The sequence below is a fragment of the Anopheles maculipalpis genome, chromosome X, assembly GCF_943734695.1.
Source record: "Anopheles maculipalpis chromosome X, idAnoMacuDA_375_x, whole genome shotgun sequence".
In the NCBI taxonomy this organism is placed as follows: domain Eukaryota; kingdom Metazoa; phylum Arthropoda; class Insecta; order Diptera; family Culicidae; genus Anopheles; species Anopheles maculipalpis.
The window spans coordinates 4,671,146-4,687,293 of record NC_064870.1 but is presented as its reverse complement, the minus strand read 5'-3'; the positions used below and the strand labels follow the sequence as shown (position 1 = coordinate 4,687,293).

Genomic DNA, 16,148 nt, shown 5'->3' with positions numbered 1-16,148 from the left:
GCGACGACGATGCAAAAAGAGGATAGAAATTTGAATAGCCATACTTCAAGTAAATTATTTTCCAAAATATTAGCCTTGCCGTGTATGCGAATCAGATAGTAATTCCACGGAGTACTCTCTGACTACCTCCCATGTAGACGTGGCAGTAGCTTCCATTCCACCGCACAGGCAGTAATGATATTAGTAAACATCTGGCACCTGAGGTCCATTTTGTTTGGGAATAGTGCCTAACATTGTAGCAATTGAACACAGTCAACCATGGTCAGTAAGTTCACCCGTGTGCACCGTCTACTACTTTCGTTTGTTATTGTTATTGCATGCGCACAACCAGATCCCCTTTGCTACCCTGCCCCCTTTCCTTCTGGCGCTTTCCGATCCCTGCTAGGCCTAGCCGAGTGCTGACGACACGCTCTAGTTGAGTTCTGCGTTTCCGGCGCAGATGATAAGTGATTAGCTGGTGCAAGCGTTGCAATCGTTCGAAAAACACTGCGCAACAGTTTCTCGGTTAGAATAATCGATTCACTTTGATTAGGTACCACTGCATTGAGCGCGAACTCTATCCATAACGCTCGTCAGGGCATTTGGAGAGGCGCCATTGCTCACCATTACGCTGTATCGCACATTAGCGATCGAGTTACCACACAGTTGCTCTGCATACCAAGGCCTCCCTGCTATGATGATCCGTTTCCGATGGTGCAAGGTCTCCCCCCCGTCCCGGAAGAAAACCGGAAATCATCTAAACCATCCAAGGCATTTGCTTGGGCGGCAAACTAAACGTGACAAAAGCGGAGCGAAGAAATTCGCTACGCACTTGTCGAATGCAGACCCCGGACGAAACACCCCAAAACGGCGAAAGAGAACAAGAACAGAACCTGACACCCCACGTTGGGCAGATATTCGCGTAAGAACGGCGGTTGGTGGTCTCGCGCACAAGAACTAGCATGTGGACGATATAGTCCAATTTTCGACCTACAGTGGCGTTCGCTTTGGTGGTGTGTGGAGGTTCTATTTACAATTGCTAAAGCAAGCCGGACCTCCCCTACGAATGGGGTTTATGATGGAATGTGGTCGCTTGCTTCCTAACGTATCCGTGTACGCGCTTAATTGCCAAAAATAGAAGGAAATGGGTTTCATTGAGATTTACTCAAGCCTAGCTCCCATGCCTTAAGATTTGTTTTCTAATCTATTCCAGCGTTGGAAAATTCCTACTGTTGAAGATTTCCTCTCAACAAGAATTACACTAACTTGAAGCGTTCGTACGATGGCTAGCTTCTAAAAATTGGCGCTACCCAATATGGCGCTACTACTTAACGCCGAGTACAATTGCCATGACCAGTGTCCTGTTTCTGTTCGCTGTTTTCAAGAAACTATTCAATGTCAAGCGACGCCATATCATCAGAATAGGGTTATTTCTACGAACCGGAGTTCCAACGGACACCGAAGTTGTCGAACATCAACCGAAACGATACTGATCGAACCGTTTCCATGTCGGTGCCGTCTTGCGTTCATGGGAATATGTCGTGGTTTCGGACATTCTTTGGCGTTTTTAATTTACTATGCCTCGTTTACCAACCCTGGTTAGATAAAATAAAAACTCGTCCAGCACCACCGTGCGACGACTGAAATCGGCAAAGATTTTCAATAAAACAGTTCGTACTGTAAACTGTCAATAAACGTCCACTGAGCTGAGCATTAGGAATAAGATCGCAAGCCTTTAACAAGATCTCTTTGAAACATCAAGACTCTGTTTATGGTCTTAATGTTGGTAATACAATATAAGAACTAGAGTCAACAGCAATAGTGGGGCGGCCCAGTCTTCACTTGGCAGGAACGGAGTTCCAATCCCATCTGGACTCGTTCCCGCGTAATGAGGACTGACTATCCAACTACTTGGTATCAGCAAGCCGTGTAATCCATTTGAGATGACCGGCGTGACCCTAGAAGATCGTTAAATAGCGTTATACTCCTACATCTTCTCGGTTACTATGTTGGCCATATTGCGATTACAGAGACAAAGTTATACAGATTTTCCATAAAGATTACTTACTGCCTTTTCTATCGAGAATCCACGCCGGTCTTTGCTGATGTCTTTACACTTGGTTTGTTTGCAGGGAAAAACACAACAACTTTCATCGAAATAGTTCCGTGATGGGGGGAGCAGTTGCAAGTAAAAGGAAGGCTTATCTTAAGATTGTTCTCTTTGCGGGTCACCGCTACCGGGTGAAGGTAACCGTCTTCGCGCGAAACCTCCAGCAGCTCCGATCCATAAGGGCCCAGCGTGATCGGGAAGGTGAATCCATCCACGCTGCACTCGCGCATTTGCTTATATTTTATTACGATTAGTTTTGCTTACGTTTCGGCACGCTCGTTACCATGGCACTGAACTCCGCTGACCTCCGACGGTCCTTGAGTGGGGCATTTGCCTGATCCTGATTAGCATTTTGGTTTGCGTCTTTTTTTTTGCTCTCTCATTCTCTCTCTCTCTATCTCTCTCTCTCTCTCTCTCTCTCTCTCTCTGTCCCTCTATCATTACATGCCTGTGCTTTTCCCTTACTTGCTCATCACATTACGGGCCCAACACGTACACGGGCGTGCCTAAACATTGGTGCGACACCATCTACTGCAACTTGCCGCCAGCCTTCCTCCACTTCCTCCACTTCCTCCTACACTTCTTACACTTTCGCGCTGGCTCTCAAACACGCCCGTCTAATGGTCCGGATAAGGTGGACCGTACCTACTGCCTGTGCATGGCTGGCGGACCTCGCAGGTTATCTCGGGTGCAGTCTCGGCGCAACCGTGCGCATGTTTTCGGGACGCATTCTGCGCAGCGGATCTGGATCGGCTTTCAAACAGCGCAGCTTGATTTGGGTTTCCTCCTATTGGAGCGCCAGGATTAGAGCAGCCACCTTTGCTGGCCTCATTTCCTGTGCGGTTTTATCTCTCGCTGGTGTGTGGCGAGAAAGGTTCAAGGACAGTGGTTTAATTGCAAGGCTCGCAATAGAAGGCACATGTTAGCCGGGTTTGAGAAGTTCTTGTGTTAGGATTGGCGCAAGACGTGCATGACGCACACGGAACCGTCTATAATGGTTGACGCAATTATTTGCTACCGGAATCGCATAGACTGATAGGTCGCAAGTTCCAGACCGTGTCAAAAATTTCCTAATCTTCGCCAGCTTTCTGAATGAAGAAAATCTAGCTAAATCCTAGCGCATTCTGAACATAATAATTCTTCACAACGCCCACTATGGTCCAAACAGTTTAATAAGTACACAAGTGTGATCCAGCCACGTCAAGAAAACCGGAAGGGAATGTTCGACTGTGGTCCGCTTTACTGTCCACACCTTTCTTAGCTTGGAAACGCCACATTCCAGATTGGGCGGTGTTCGCCAGTCGATCGCGATCGCCCCGGCGCTGCCGAGGCCTCGTTCCCATCATTCACCAAGCGAAAGCACTCCTTTCCCGGGAACGGCGGGCTCGTGTGTGCATGCTAAAAAAAAACGGGTCAATCAACCTGACTTTAGCTGCAGCACCGATCGATCAGCAACAAGTGCGGCAACCCCTTCCCCCCCCGTCCCCTCCCCTCCCCAGGGGGTGGCACCGTTGGAACTGCAGGACGTGTGCGTGTGACAAGAATAAGAATTTGGCCGCGATTGGCCGATTCCCCCCGCATATAACCCAAGCGAAGGGTGGGCCGAGATCGAAAATATGTAGCCACAGGACATTCCTTCTAATCTTCTTGCTCTTTTTTGCTCTGGTTAAACAACCGTGTATGTGTGTGTGTGTGTCTGTTTGATGGGGCATTTAAAAAGACGGTTGGACGGAAGACACGTGAGAGGGCATCGGTTGTGGATCCCCCAGCCATGGAAGCGCAAAACTGGAAAAACTACATTCACTTTGGCCTACAGGTTCCCGCCAAAGATCAAACCCGACCAAGTTCCTGGCATTTTTTGGGCATTTGAGCTCTTTCCTTTCTTTCTTTCTCTCTTTCCCTTCGGCAATTCTCTGTATTCGCACATTTACCGTGGTTTGGTTAGAGCATTTTTGTTGCTTTTCGTCCTACCGCCGTTTCACGGCTCCATCTCTTAACGCACGCGTTTTCCTTCGTTTGCCCATTCCCTCTGTGTTGTGCCCGCACTTACTATGGAGTGTCTTTGCGTAAAGAGCTCACCAAGAGCACACCGGCGATCTAAGCCCTCCCCGTGTGCTGCATGTCGTTATCATGCTGGATTCTTATTGCGTTCCCGTATGCGCCTTTTTCGTTTGCCTTATTAAACCTCCAGTGTGCTCTCATTCTTTGCCGATTGCTTTTTGACACTTTACAAGTTCCGAAAGCGTACGATGTAGGCGGGAGGGCTCAATAAAAGCTGATCGGAACATAGAGGAATCCGATGATGGGGGGGTGCTGTAAAGCCCCCTAATTAAGGTGGGCCACACTAAGTCGTGGCTTTTTGGTGTTTTTCTCTCTCCCGCTTCTGGCTGTAAATGCTAATAAAGTGCTTGGACAGATATATAAATGGCTGATAAGCTTGTAAAAATGTTTATAGCATGTACCCCTGCTTCATCATTTATGTGTTGCTAAAAAGTTGCTAATTGATTGCCCTACCCTTGGCAAAAAGCACAAGAATACTATGTTTTGGTGAAATGTTGATAATTTGATGGAAGTCGTCTGTTCTTAGCAATAGCCTCAAAGCCTCAGCCTGAAGATTCAACAGCATGTTATATTTATTTTTAAAAAACTGCGAGAAAAAAATATACTTTAATGGCTATTTCCCCCGATGAACTGCAGGATTTAATGTCAAATGTACTTCTTCTTCACTTCACGACCTTCTAAGATCACGATGGCCGTCTAAATGCTTACTAGACTTGTTGGATAGTCAGTTCTCGCTACGTCCGAGTGGGACTTGAACCTCGCTCCTGCCGTTTGGAGACAGGCGCTGCTGTCGCCTTTACCGTCACCGGGTCGACCACAAACACAATTTTTTTTGCAAAACAAAGTTGAACGCGAAAACTGCCTACCAATTTTTGCATTTTAAAAGTTGCAGTATTTTCATGGTCGATTTTTTCACCATATTTTTCTCAATTTGAAGCTGGAAGCATCTGACTGCAACGTGAGAAAAGTGTAACGGATTTTGTTTTGCGAGTGAAAGTATCGCGCCCATCAAATATGCCGGCCGGTTGAACCCTTCGGTGCATTGGATGTTTGATTCTAAACATTACGTGTTTCACAGCTCGTTGTTACATTTTTCATTTTCTGTTTTGTCTAAGTGCAAGAAATGTAGTTAGTTGAGCTTATGATTGCATAAAATGTAGCATTATTGGAGCAACGTTTATGGCTATTTTTTTAAACTTTGGCATTATTTCGAAGGGTTAATCACGCATCACGTTGCACTTCGTGTGAGTTCCCTTCAAACCGTTCATGCGAGCACTCTGGTGCAGGGTTCGTCCAGTGAGCTTTACGGCCAATGTGAAATTAAAGGCTAATTGAACCTCTGGTCGCTATTAGACCACTAATTGCGAAGACCCAAGATATTCTTCTATCGCGTTATGTGCTGTAAATTTGATAACAATGCACAATGATTAGAGTTGCAGCACAGTATTTGTTTACATAATTTAAAAAAAAAATCTTGCTCCAAACAACATTTACATCATCACCGCTATTAGATGCTGTTGAACCCTGCTCTTGTTGAGTTCTTTGTAGTTCACTGTTTAACACGCGCGTTGTCACGTGCCGACCAATTAGCGACAGGCAGAGGTGCAATTTTTTTTAAATATCTCGGAATTATTTTCTACAATTAAAATTTTTTTTGCATTTAAACTTTTTAATATCCATTTCTGTGAATTGTGCAGATTGCGTAAAACGGTTTTGAACATATTTGAACGAATTTTCCATACTTAGAAAAACTGTTACGGTCCACTTTAGGTCCTATAATCTCCAATCGATATTTTAGTCTTTAATTATCTTTCCCTACCAAGTTTAAACTGACGCATCCTTGCCCGCAAAAGATAACCTTAATGGCCTACTATTTTCAGCCAGCAATAAATAAAACTATTCACTAAATTGTTGCCCAAGCTTCAGGATAAAGACATCGCCCTCGAGCATAAACCTCAGAGAATCTTTTTGAGCCGGATTGAAACCTGCTGCAAGTGCTCTGAGTGCCCGCGGCAAATCCGCACGCGTGTGGCAATTGATGAATGGCAACGTTACCCAGCTTCCGTGAGCGTAAACCGAAGCAGTTCAATGCCACTCACGGTTACTCGAAACTTCTCAGTCGTAGCACATGCCAATTTTGAAAGCAGTGGTACCCATTTTCTGCCCGAGTGGTCTGGATTTTACACTTCCTTCCAAACTTTTCATTGCACCGCGTATTTAATGAGACATTTTTACTTTTCTTTGAATAGTTCCGTTTTTCCAACGAAAAGCTACACAAGCAGCGATCGATAAAAATTTTAACTTTCGAACCGATCGCAAAATAAAACTAAAAAAAGTCTAAATTACTATTTACTGTAAAAAAGCACGTATAAAAGTAAATTTATCTTTTTCACCACAAAATGTGAACCGATTATCCTATGGTCAAATGTTTAAAAATAACAAATAAACACTGCAAGTAGAATGCTGGCACGCATTGTACCTTCAGTTCAATCGTGATCACTCGCTCACTCGCTCGACCACTCACCAAACAACCCGAACGGAACGCACAATTTTCGTGCAGTGAGTGCGTGAGTTCCACCCGTTGCACTTTTGGCGCCAAAAAAGATTGCCAACGGTACACGTGAACGGGTACCGGGTAGTATCAAACGTATGATGGCACTCTGACAATTTCCGGCACAAGTAACGTCCAGCCGTATGATGTGTGAAGGGTTTTTCTTATTAGTTGTTGGATAAGACATAATGTCTTTTTCGAAAAAAGAAGCCTTTTGTGAGCAATGATTCGACTTTAACAATCATATCTGATGAATCAGCTCAAAGCGTGTTGGCAAGCGTAAGACAATCCGTTTGAAAAATGGGCGGCGTTTGATGCTTGTTAGATATTTTCTTTTGAAAGTCCTCGTTTATGGAATAACTAGGATACTTTTCGGGTGACTCAGCCCGTAACGACTTTTTAGACCGTCAACATTGACAGTGGAGGTCCAAACTAAGATGGAGCGATGGTGTCCTCCGCAGAATCACTAGGATATTGATTTGGGAGGCGAAGGAACTCGGTCCTCGTGTAGTATCGAGTAGCGTACCGCTCCCGGTTCCCCGGTCACTCGACAAAGCCGGGGTTCAAATCTCATCCGAACCGCTCCCTTGTAGTGAGGGATTGACTAGCCATCTAGGTCTAGGATCTAGACTATCCCCAGCAAGTATAGTAAGCCATTAAGCTGGTCGGCGTAAACCTAGAAGGTCGTTAAGCCAATGCAAGAAGAAGATACACCCAAATATCGGACATTTTCCCCAAAAATGTTAGGCCACCATTCCATCCCAGCCAGCGCATTGTCAACACCAACAATCGACAACTGGCGCCACTTCAGCGTTCAAGTGTCCTAGTCAACTTGGCCACCATTCACAGCCGATACGCGATAATTTTACGAAATATTTTGGGATCGTTTTTTCCCCTTATCGCCCATCTGACGTTCGCGCGTGTGTTTATCTTGAGTGGTTTTTCGAAAAGGTGGTCATCAAGTGTCTTTTTAGCCCCTCCTGTTCTCGTGTGTCTTCCTTTTGGAAGGGGCTTTTCTGTCCCAATTTTTATCATGATTGTCACTCTGCTTTTATCGCCCACTATCGTTTTACAAACGATACGATACGCTGTCCTTTTAAATTATGACATTTTATTTCGCTGCCTCTGTTTGTGTGTTATGTGTATGGTTTTCTTCTCGCCCAAGTTACAGGGCGCGAAGGCTTGGCCGTTCGTTCACCGGACGGTTTTTGTTTATTTGTTTTTACTCCCGGTTGACCGCATCAAAGCCCGGAGGGCTAATTGTAGTGCGATTATCGATGCCAAGCTTCCGCTCTACACACAAACACACACACGCTTTCCTCCATTGCCCGAGTGCATGATACAGTATACACTGTCTCCAAATGACTCAGGAGGTTGAGAGTCAGTACGATCACCACAGCCCGCGGTACGAAAGGGCAGCTGAACCGGCACCTTTTGCTGTATGTTGTCGAACCAAAAAAAAAAAAAAAAAGAAATGAAAAACAGACTGTTTTTCATCAAGGTGTCTCCGTCCGCAAGCGCAACCACAGAGATGACTTTGTACGCATCATCGCTCGTTCTCGTGCATTCTCTTTCGCTTCGCACAACTCGCTCATCTTACGCATATATATGCTCTGGATATCGGCTATCCAGCAGCCGCCGCATCCATCGCACCTGTTTCGTCCGGTTGTGTTGGATACATCGAAAGCTGCGTGCACCAACACCAATGCGTACCGGCATTCCCATGCTTGCACAGCCGGCAAAGGCTGCAGCAGGAATGGGTTTTATCGCGCGCTTTTACATCACTGCTTTTACAGTCGCTCTTACTTCAGATTGAGTGTCGTCCGTACGCCGCAACCCGTTTGCCGAACATTCCTATGGACACTGCGTCAAACGGAGCCGAGAATTTAATCGTCTAGACGTTGATAATGAAAATGTATAATTTTTCTGCAGTGCAGTGCGGAGGTCTGTTGTCTTGCATTTCGACAGATTGGTCCTGCGAGCTCTGCCGGCACAGGACCCAGGAGCAAGCAATCGTTGATAATCGCATGACACACCATCAGTGATGATCAGTGTGCAGAATCCAACGACAACACAATTCTTATTACGCTTGTTCCATACTCTATTAACTGGAATCGAAAATAATTCAACTCTCAGAAGCTGTTTTTGTTTTGTTTCAATAGTTCCGTCTACTAAGAAATAGCGCCATTATCTGCGAAAAAAAAAGAAGCAAAAGCCGATACAAACGGCGCGAAACATCAGTTCATTTTTTTTCTGCGAAAAATTTGCAAATGCGGAAAAATCTGCAAAATCCTACTACAACTGGTGTCTGCATGCGTATGAAAACAAATTATGGTTCGTGGCATGATTAGATAGTGTGTGTGTGTGTGTGTGAGAGAGAGAGAGAGAGAGAGAGATAGGGGTTTTTTTAGGCTGAAGCCGAAGATACAGGGATGTATTGTGTGGTGTGGAACAACGGGGTGAACATGCGACACATCGCGCTTACCGGCAATCACACCGACACTAAGATACCCGGCAAAAATTTTAACACATTTTCAATGGCAACCCTATTTTGACACTAAAGCGGTATTATTGCGTAGTTTTGTTCCCGCATTTTTTGAACCTAGAATATGGCATGTGCAATCAAATCAAACAGAAAAGAGACTGGGACTTTTATGTCAAAAGAGCGTTCATAATGAATATAGTTTCAATAAAACTAAACTGATTTTTTGTAAGATTGTCTTTTGCAAGGTGAGCATAAGTTTCTCCGCTCGCCTTTCTAAAAATTCCTATGGGTTTCTTCCCTTTGTCCTGATGATTTGCTGGAACGTGTTGACCATCTAATGGCTTACCAGACTTATTTCATACCACGCAATTGGATAGGACGCGAGGAACACGAGGTTTTTTTTTTAATGGAAATTTAAAGTTTCCCCAGGATAAATAAAATATTACCACAAGTTTCAGATGGTTAAAGAGTTTCAAGTGTGGTCTGAAATAAAAAAAAAAAACTGTAAATGTACTCCTGTTGTATACGGTTGCATTTAGGTTGTGTTCTCGGCGAGCTACCTTAAAAATGAATTGCTCTTAAAGACATGTCTGAACTGTTAAACAATCGAATTAAAAAAAGGTGGCAATTTGTTCACCCTATTCATCAAAATGTCACAACTATAATGTGGTTGAATTGTTTTAGACCTTAGCAATCGCCTATAATCGATACAATCGGATACTACCTTTAACCATTGCCGGTACAATTAGTGTTGGCCTCGCTTCACCCGGTGTGTGGGGCTGAGCAGGAGGTGAGCCAGTGTTGGGGGAGGGCGGAAGGGGGGTAGCACGTGTACGCATTTGTGTGCGTATCTCTCAAAAGTTTTGGTGCCGTTTCTGCAAGGGGGAGGGAAAGGAGGAGCTTTTTTTTCAACTGATGAAAACGTGTGCGCAAGACGTAGGGCATCGCGAAACACCTTACCGGCATACTATTGCAGAACACGTCGTTATGTGCTTGCACGGCGGAGCTTGCAGCAGGTAAACCGCTGCAGAAGTGAATATGATTTCTGATTCTTGGGAGGAAATGTTTGCTAGTGTGTGTGTGTGTGTGTGTGTGGTGTGGTAAGCATAAAAATGGTAGATTCACACGGCATTCGCATTTACGGTTTACAGGTTCGAAAGGTAAATTGGCACACAGTGGTGTGCAAAATTCTAAGCCATGAGTAATTACTTTTGGCGATGCAGCATTTCGCTAGAATTTGATACGTTTTGTGTAAGTAAACGGAATTACCAACTATAGTTCATGTAATACGAGGAATTCTAACGTAGCAGGGGGCATACAAATCGGTATCTTGGCATTCACACAGTACGGCCCCTACCGTACTGTACCGATCGGTGTAGATGCCTGATTACCGGCATATAGATCACACATAGGCACGCACACATACACACTTTCAAATCCCGAGAAACGAACATATTACAGGGTTTTACAATTTACTTTAGACTGACTGATTATTTTGTTATGTTTCACCCTCGATTCATTGTTGGTTGGATTTTCATACACTTTGTGATATTTTATACAGGCAGTTCGGATGGCACAGCTGTCGCCTCTACCACCGGACTGACCCAATGGAACAGGTAAGCTCTCAGCCATGTTTATCGAAAAACGATCTCAAAGCCAAAGTATATGTCTCAAATTTCATAAACATTCACGAAAACCTTACATTTTCATTTTAAAACATTTCGTGGCCTGCTGCGTTTGGGGTATTGTGAGTGTTTGCTGGGTGGCACTTACACGGAACACCTTATTCAGCTCGAGCCCAACCCGCAAGCTGTTTACTTTGTTTACCGCTTAACTTGCCACTGGTAGCGCTTCAAAAAAACCACGGGCGACCAGACTAAAACTAAATCTGAAACCCCTGCAAACCATCTCTTTCGCAAGCACCACAGACTCGCCATAAACAAACCAAAGCAACTAATACACACACACACGCACGCAACATTAGCTGATAGTGCGTTCTGACGCCCGCTACGCACTATTACAGTGCTGTTGGGCGGTTTCGCCTCTCACGACACTTCACCGCTCGCACGTGCAGGAGATCGCTCAGCCATACGCCAGTGAGAGAGAGAGAGAGATATATATAGAACGAGAGAGAAGGAGAGAATGAGACAAGGAAAAAGGAAGAATAAGAGAGAAAGAGATAGAGAGTGTTCGGTTTTGCGCGTGTGTGTGAGTGTACGTTCAGTGAACGAGTACGTTCGTCTGGTAGTTGCGCCGGCAAATGAAGTTTGCCCGGCAGCCGGTCTCTGATGCGTTCAATCACTCGCGGACCGTCAGCGCGATCAGTTCACCTTTTTCTTGCATCCGGCCACGGAAGCAAAGCGTCACACGGTACCACCGAATCGTGTTCTCTTCCCTCCCTTTTGGCGCGCGCGCTTGTCCGTTCGGTTTTTTTTTGAGGCGTTCTCATCGCAGAACTTCAGTAGTGCTCCCCACACACGACTTCCGGACGGGTCGATCGGTATCGCAAAATTGTGTCGTGTTGTATGTTGTGTGGGTTTTTTCTTGATTTTTTTTGGAAAAAATTGTACGCTCAGTGAAACGTGTGGAAAACGCAAGGAAATAAAGTGCTGCACGTGAATTTCGGAACCTCAAGCCTGTGGTACAGAAGTCAGATAAAATATTATTTTCTGCACCCTTCACCTAATATCTAGGCATAGGGGACGAACACCACAAGTTTGTGGCAGTGGCAGAGACAAAATCGAAGCAATCAGTCCCCCAATCGCAAGTGTACCTAACGAACCTATTCAGTGAACCCACGCTAAACTTGGTGAATATTCTTCTCTTTAGCTACATCGCGCCATCCGGTGAGTGTGCTCCGCTACAGTTCAGACATTATTCGCGTTACTTTCCAAGAAAAAATATTCGAACAATCGATAGTGCTTCGGGCTACCCCGCAACCCCGCAAAGAGTTGAACACCAACTCTCAACCCCTCCCCGCGTGTGTTTGTGTGTGCGTTATTAGGCAAGAAGAAAAAAGTGCGTGTGTGTGTTTGTTTAATTGCGTTAAAAATGTCCCCCGAATTTGCCGAATTGTGAAGTATTCACTATCCCGTAGCAAAGGTTTGGCGTGTGTGTAGCACTGTTGCTTAATATCCTAGCACGGTCGGAAAAAAGTGCTTCTCGCACGCACACCCAACACACAACAGCCTAAATGTTGCATGGGAAGATGTCACACAGTAAAGCACGGACAGCTGTAGCGAAAGAAAGTGAAATCACCGTCGTCGCTGCACCTTGGGCGTGAGAAGATTCACCGCCCGATAGATAAGTCGTCCAGCAATTATCCTCCTCTCCCGGTCGAGGCGTGGATGAATTCCCCTAGCCGCGTGGGTGCGTGTGAGCCGGGAGTGAATTCCTGTGCAGTTTCCGTGTATGCTTGTGAGAGAGAGAGAGAGAGTGTGCGCGCGTGCCGGAAGCACTGGAAGAATTTTTGCCTGTCTACCCTGTGGGGGTGTGCAAGCTGATGAGTTTTGTTTATCGTGCGTGAAAAAGAGAGAGAGAGGAAGAGTGTGCTAAATACTATTTTCAATAAGTATTGTTTCATTGCAAGTGTAATAAATATCCGGATGTCATTTCCGCGGCAGTTTGACGTGTGAGGCAAAGTTAAGTGTGTGCTGTTGTTGCGGACCTGCCTCGAGACGGTCCCGATTGCCGACCGCGATCTCTCCGCGTTGCGTGCACGAGCAGGCTGCAAGAAGAAGAAAGATCGCAAAAATTCTACTATCAAACTTGGAACGAAAGACGGCGATTATTGGACATCGGAAAATTTTTATTTAAAAAAATATCTAATCGCAACCTCATCACCTCACAATCAAACATTGGCGTATCGTCTCATCAAACAATTAGTTGAGCGCCGCTTTGTATGTGACAGCAACGAAAAAATAGTTCTAATCGTACCAGCTGTGTGTGCGTTTGAGCTAAAGTTTGGTGCGTGTAACACCTGCGTAGGCATTAAAATTGTTCCCTCTCACGCCGTATCGACGGCTTTAAAAGTGCATTTGTGTTACATATTGCCTGCATTCGTGGTAGCGTAGTTATCCTACTACCGAAATTATTCAGCGCGGTGTGTGTGTGTAATTTTTTGTTAGTGCCGATATAGTTGGGTGACGGCACAACAGCAAAAAAACGAGTAGAAAAAAAAACTATACGTCTGTGTACGTGTCTCCTGGAGGATACGCAGAAAAAGAGCGCGAAAAAGAGAAGCAAATAAAAAGGATCGATAAGCAATAATTATTGAGTGATGTGCTACAGTCGCTATCATCCAACCGTCGTCGATCATACTACTATCAACCTGCCCCATTAGTAAGGAGCGTGTTACGGTTATATATATACATAAAAATCCCGAATAATAACTGTATCCGACGACAAAACGAGCCTAGGTGAGATAATTTCCGTTGCGCGTGAGTTTTTAGTGTGTGCGGAAGTTTCATTTTCGAGCCGTCGCTGCGACATCCTCAAGGAAATTGATAATAATTTGCCTTGCAAACACTATTAGTGTGCTAGTTTTTTTTGTTAAATAAACGGTAAGTTTTATTATCAATTTTGTTGTTTGTTTAGATGTGGTATTTAACAAAAAAATATACATAAAAAATATTTTTACAACACTAAAGTTGAAAGGCCTCTTCCTGTTGGGAATGCACCTTCAGGCTGCTACTGGCAGAATTGTGTGTGTTTGTGTGTGTGTGTGCAAAATGGGAGCAAATTGTATGGCGTGTGCCGGCTTTCTTTCGAGTAACAGGGTAATTAGAAAGGCATGTGAGAGGCACAGATCAGTTCAACCTGCGTCTCAACGAGCGTGTATTGCATATCCGTGCGAAATACGCAACATGATTTCAACCTACGCACACACATGTATGCCCTCTTCGCCATTTTTTGGGCCGTATATATGTGTATTCTTGCCAAAGTGCGCCGTATGTGGAAGCATTTATGCATGCGAAGTAAGAGAGCGAACGAGAGTGAGTGAGAGTGAGAGAGAAAGAAAAAGAAAAGGAGAAGGAGAGTTAACGCGTGCGTGCTGTTATTTGTCTAGTAGATGGGAAGACGTAATTGAACAAAAAAAAAAGATTTATTTGAATTGGAAATACATTTTTCGTTGAAATTATTATGAAAAGAAATCCTCGAAGTAAAGTAAAGTATCGTACAAAGAAGAAAACCCCCCTGGGTGGTAGTGTATATCGCTCTTACATAGGTGTGTGCCAACTTCATTTTGGGTTCATGCACGCGTAACCGCTTCACAAAAAAAAACCGGTTCATTCTTGCCGCAATGCCGGCCGGCCGGCCGGCATTTTTCTTGCATTTCCGCCCCCCATGAGGTTGATGATTGTGCACATTGCGCTGAGCTTTTTTTTCTTCGTTGCATTGCACCAAACAAAAAACCTTATGCTGTTTTGTGGGAAGGATGATGCACAATGCATATATGCGGTATAACACACGCACACAAGAGTAAAGTGACTAGTTGCAGCTGTTCCACTGCTGGTGGCGGAAAATTATTATGAAAAAGCAGTAAAGAACAAGCAGCAATAAAAAAACAGTGACACTAAAAAGTGTTTACCAGGGGGAATGATTGTTTTTGTTTACGGTTTGTGGTTTGGAATTTTGTTTACTATTGTTTGGTTGGTCGTGAAAATAAATGCATTTACGCGCCTGTGCCCCTCCCCCCCCCCATACTGAGAAGCCTGTTGATTTTCGTTGATGCAGTCTAAACAATTCTTCAATGATTGTGAGGTTACACAGGAAAGGTTACACTCTCACAATACAATGCAACGCGCCCTCTGTAAAGGTGTGTAGTAGTAGTAGTAGTACCGATAAAAAAAGAGGTGCATTGCAACAGAAGTTGCAATAATTTCACAACACTTGCCAATGAGTGTTTCACCTTTTGCGTAACATTCTTGGTATATGTGTGTGAGTGTTTGTGTGAGTGGGTTTAATATTTGTTGTTCCTGGGTTACCATCACCGCTTCCTCGTACGCCACTAAGGGTCCAGTGAACATTCTCCCGGTGTGTTGGGGGAGAAGCGTGTGTTGTGATACGCCCCAACCAATCATCCACTATTATGTCATCTCGGGGGAGTTTGACAGTTCAGACATGCGGCGTCACCGCGTCCAACCACAAACACACTAATGATGGGTAAATTCTTAATTTTGTTCCCGGAGCCGAATGAATCCGACTCCGAGAGGTATCAGTAAAGGTATCAGTTGAACTGTCCCATTCCGGAAGGGGTGTGTGTACTCCAAAACCAGGACAAAATGTTGAAGGTAGAATCGAAAATTGATTTTGAAGGGACGCAAACTAAAGCAAAAAGGGTTTTTTGTTGCAATAGAATTAACTCCCGAAGCAATCTTGAGAAATCTAGAGCCAGCGGCCTTCAGTGGTTTCCGCAGTGCACTCTGGAGCAATCCGGTGGAATCTCTGGACTCTGCTGCTGGGAGTCCGGAGTTCCCACCACAACAACACACTCCACAGCACAGACACAACCCTCAATTTTGCTTATCTCCTCTCCTGCGGCTCAACAAAAGAAGCACGTTTTACACACATCTTTACGCCCTCAGAAAAAGGGGGGGGGGGGGGGGGTGGGTGAGTGAGAGGGGGGAGGAAGCTGCCGTATGCTGGGTGATGATGTAGCTTCTCCAATTGTTGGAGGAAGATGTGTGTTGTGTTGTGTCCTGTGAAGAACTATTTGCGCAGTAACTATGTCAAACATATTGCGAATTCTTCAACGGGTTCTAGTAGTTGTGTGTTGGTTGGCAGGAATTTTAATGACTCATCCGGGGGAATTTGCTGATTTCCGGTGCTTGTGTGCGAAGTGGAAAAGTAGCAGGTGCGCGCAGAATGGAACCACCGATGCCGATGAGGGGAGTAATCTGAGACCAAGATGAGAAAGAATAAGTATGCAACACACCCTGGAACGACCGTGCGTATACAAG

At 44.9% G+C, this 16,148-nt stretch overlaps 1 protein-coding gene across 1 annotated transcript in view; it reads left to right on the top strand.

Moving 5' to 3' along the window:
- LOC126561227 (brefeldin A-inhibited guanine nucleotide-exchange protein 3) overlaps window positions 1–16,148 on the top strand; it is a 212,221-nt gene that overhangs the window by 110,108 nt on the left and 85,965 nt on the right. The window lies entirely within an intron of this gene.